The following is a 4,513-nucleotide window of genomic DNA, read 5'->3' on the forward strand; positions in this document are numbered from 1 at the left end:
CAATACAACGCCTATAAGTTTCAACAAAGCAATGGAGCCAACTATGACTGTGGGGAGCTAAAAATGATGTTTTCTATCCTTCTAAAATACTTTGTCGGAGTTAAAAACCATATTAATTATGAGTTCTTTGGCTTAAAGGTAGGGTAGGAGATGTTTTCCTGGAGCATTTTTTACTATATTGCTCAAAATCCCCGTCACACCCCGATTGCAACCAATTTAAAACCCCTTCAGCCCTATCGGCCCGCCCGCGGGCCTAAAAAATTATATTAATATTAATTTATTATAAAAATATAATAAATCAGGACAATGGATGTTTTTTTCAACTTTTGCTCAAAGTTTAGACCCTAATACTAATACAAGTACATCAAAAGTGTGTTTTAGTGCAAACTTTAATGTTCAAACATGATTTTTAATCTTTGTGGGGTGAAATATACGCTATTAAAAATCTCCGACACGAACACTTAATTTATGCATATCATCGTCAATCCAGCCGGAAAAAAAACAGGCAAGGATAAAAAAATTCTAATTTCTCTTTTAGTTTGTTACAGTTCACTCAGGCATAGTAATAGATACAACATTTTAGGCAACGGGAATAGATTCTGTGAGGTCTGTAAATGTCCATAGACACCAAGAACATCCATATGAACCTTATTATTGTGAAGTAATTCTTCATTTACTTTGGGTTTGTCTTTTTAGGTGTTTTTCCCCTGAAAATATGGTCAGGGTTAAACAGGTTAAATAAATGCTCTAACACAAAAATGAAAAAAATGTAGTCACCTATGGAATGGACAGGACTAAAAAAACATCATCCAATCATTTCAACCGGCCCATCGAACTGATTGAATGGTGATATGTCTGTCAAACTCAACTGCTGTTTGTCCCTCCCCCTTCTGTGAGTACAGTCTGGTACTCTGGAGGCGTGGCTTTGGAAGAAAATCTAAAGAAAGGGGTTTGGATTTTTGTGTATTTTCAAAATGTAGCTTGTGTGAACCGTTTTTTCAGGATCTCCTACCCCACCTTTAACTGTTTACCTTTAAGGTTGCATTATGGGTAAGGAAGTTAGATTGCCAAGAAATGAAACTTAACCCTTTCATGCATAGTGGTCACTACAGTGCACAGCTATTCAAAGCTGTTCTCTTGTATATTCATGGATTTTGTTGTTTTACTTGCATATCAACCAACAGTGGTCGCTTATGCGACACCCCATACATTACAATTCACACCATTACAGTTCCTGGTCTTTCTAAACCTGATCTGCAGTAACATATTTGAGTGTAAATCAATAGCTAATTGTTATTAGACTGTGATTTAAATTTCTTTTAAAACAAAAAGAAGGGCTTTTTTGTTGCATATTATCTGAGTGAGTAATAACTAGTATTTTAGTATGTTAAAATGTGAGGAAACATCAGATTTACAGCATTGAAAAGAATTTTATTTCAGTTTTCACACAGTATGTGAGTAAATGCATGTTTCTTTGCTTCAAAAATGAAATGCATGGTGTCCAGCTGAGTGGACATTTTTGTAACTCCATGAAAAATAGATTCATAAAAAAATTTAATCACATTGTTTTTTTCATGCCTAAGGAGGAATAAAAACATTAAGGAAAAAAAAAATCTTGATTTAGGTAATCGTAATTCATGCATGAAAGGGTTAAAATTAATGTTCCATTGCAACACCTTTGCCCAGCAGCAGTGCTACATTTCTGAAAAAGCACCACAGTTTGGTTGTTTTCCTCTAATCTCTAGAATAACGTAGAGATACATAGTTTTTGTTTGAGGGCTACATTCCTGAGTGTCAGCAGCACTGTCGGAGAAACATCAGGTTTTGCTTCCATGTTCTTTAAGTGTAAACGATGATTTAGGTTCTTACACAGTGGGTTCAGAGATCATTATTATATGTTATGAAGTCATGTGTCGATGTCAGAGTTATAAAAACCACAGCTACTGTAAGTCCACAACCGTTTCATCACTGCTGCAGCTCATTTGTTTCCGTACCTTTTCCACTGCTTCTAAAGATGAAATTAAAGGCCTGGTTTGTGTTTCTGTGCCTCTGTGTGCCTTCATAGAATAGACCCAGACAGTCGAGCTTGTTACCGGCAACAAGCCAAGCTAAATAGTGCTTTTTCACAGCAGACATTTTGATTTCTTACCATTAAAAATGCCTGCATCTCATTTCAGTTCCAGGCCTTGGAATAGTTCACACTGGTTCACTGGAATGGACTCCTGGGGAATCTAATGCCATGTCTGCTCAAATAGGCATTTTTTTTTTCCCAAAATGGATATATATTCTACTTTCACTTTATCTCTGTTCACACAGCCTTGCATATTAGAATGCAAAAATGAACACAAATCAGTATAAACCTTCAGATCAGCTATCATTTCTGTTGGAGTTTGCAGACTTAAGACAATAATACTGGCTTACCTGTAAGTCAACTTAAAAGTGTTAATTCAGGTTTTTGAGGTAGTTTTCACCACAATACCAGTATGTGTTTAGCTCCCAAGGGTTTCGGTGCTGACCGCAATCTACTGCAGGTCATACACCTACTTAAACACCTTCATGATCTGTATTTGATATTCGAGGTGCATTTCATTTTGCACAGCGTTTTAAAAAATCTCTGTTTTAGTGATCACTGTTTACATGTGGCCCTGAGGCTCAAATGCAAAGAAAAATGTTTCTTCAGCAAAACATACAAAATGCACATCCAGCAATGAAATGATTCACGACCTGCTTTTACCAGTCAAAATGGCTGCAGTGAAAAAGGTATATTTAACCCTGTAAAGCCTGAACCATTAAATCATTGACAGAAAATTCCAGTTCTTTGAACCCAGAGCCTTGGTCCCTCTGAACAACCCAAAAAAATATTTTTCAAATATTAATTTCCATGTATGATTTTCAAGTTTGTATCATATATGATACATTGGGTCTCAATGCTCAAATAGTATTATTTTTGAACAAACAAAAACATAATATAACACAAACATGTCTAACAAATTGGTAATTCCTCTCCAAAATTAGCGAAGTTCTGCCTCCTGACAATCTTGGTCACTGGAAAGGCCTCTGCAATTGGTGTTTCAAGAAAAAAAAATCACACTGATCATGTAGAGGGCTTCAAAAGTTATGTATGAAATATGATACATTTGGCATTATAGGGTTAACATAGTTTCCAAACATCTAATGTAATGCACTGATACAAACTAGACAGTTTCTGCTCTCCTCCCTATCCTTGACACCTTGAAATATACAGAGAGAACTGAGTTATTGTGCTAAATGAATGTAAAGGCGGTAAAATAATGTTCCGATTTTTGTACTGGTAACAGGACCAGTCAGAAACAAAGAGATGATGATGATGATGAATGAATGAATGAATGAATGAATGAATGAAAAAAAAGAAAAACAAAACATCCACATAATGCTAGAACCTGTAGTTATAATGATGCTGTAGCTTAATAAAAGTTTAGCTAACTAGCCTGTTGTTGGCCACAGTGTTTATTTTCATATTTATTCATTATTTTGATGCATTATTTTTATTTTACTTACATTCTTTAATGATAACGGGGGATGTATGTCCAGTATGGTACATTCAGGATGTTCCATTACAGCCTCTGAGTGGTCATCACATGATGAATATTTGAATTAACTTTGCAAAAGCAAACCAATAAAGCAGGGGTGTCAAACTCATTTTCTTTCAGGGGCCACATTCAGTCCAATTTGATATCCACCGGGCCGGACCAGTACAATAATAGCATAATAACCAATAAATAATGACAACTCCAAATTTTTTATGCAAAAAATAACATTAAATGATTAAACTATCTCTATCCAAAATCAAAAAGATGTGAATTAATGGAATAAACTGAAATTTCTGAAGAAAAATAAGCACAATTTTATCAATATTATGCCTCAACTTATGATTTCTACATGTGCATTACAGATCAGATCTACCAAGGCACAAAATAGGCTGAGTATTGTTAAAATTGCACTTATTTTTCTTTAGACATTTCAGGTTGTTCATATTTGTTCAGGTTATTGACATTTTATTGTTAAAGGATATCAGAATTTAATGCTCAAAGAGAAAAAATTGGTGTTGCCAGTATTTAGAGGCATAATATAATTTTATTTTTCTCACATTAAACCAAGTAGACAAATTGGAGTCATTATTTCTAGGTTATTATGCTGTTATTTTTGAGTTTGATGCCCTTGAATGTTAATATTTTCAGGGTAATTTTTGCATTTTGCACTTTGTAAATTCATCTCGTGGGCCGGTTTTGGCCCCTGGGCTGCATGTTTGACACCTGTGTAATAAAGAGTCATTTTCAAAAGTAAAATGGAATGAAAGAATGATCGTTGGATGATCCACATATGCCACATATCCACATATGTTGCACTCATCATCCATGACAACCCAACACATCTCCCTCTAAGCCCTCAGCGCCGGTGGTCCCGCTGTGTTGGACCCCCCCTAGTCGTGCACACCTGCATCTCATGAGGGTGTGGGTCTATTTTTATGTGATGC

Source organism: Sphaeramia orbicularis, chromosome 11, assembly GCF_902148855.1.
Source record: "Sphaeramia orbicularis chromosome 11, fSphaOr1.1, whole genome shotgun sequence".
NCBI classification, from domain to species: domain Eukaryota; kingdom Metazoa; phylum Chordata; class Actinopteri; order Kurtiformes; family Apogonidae; genus Sphaeramia; species Sphaeramia orbicularis.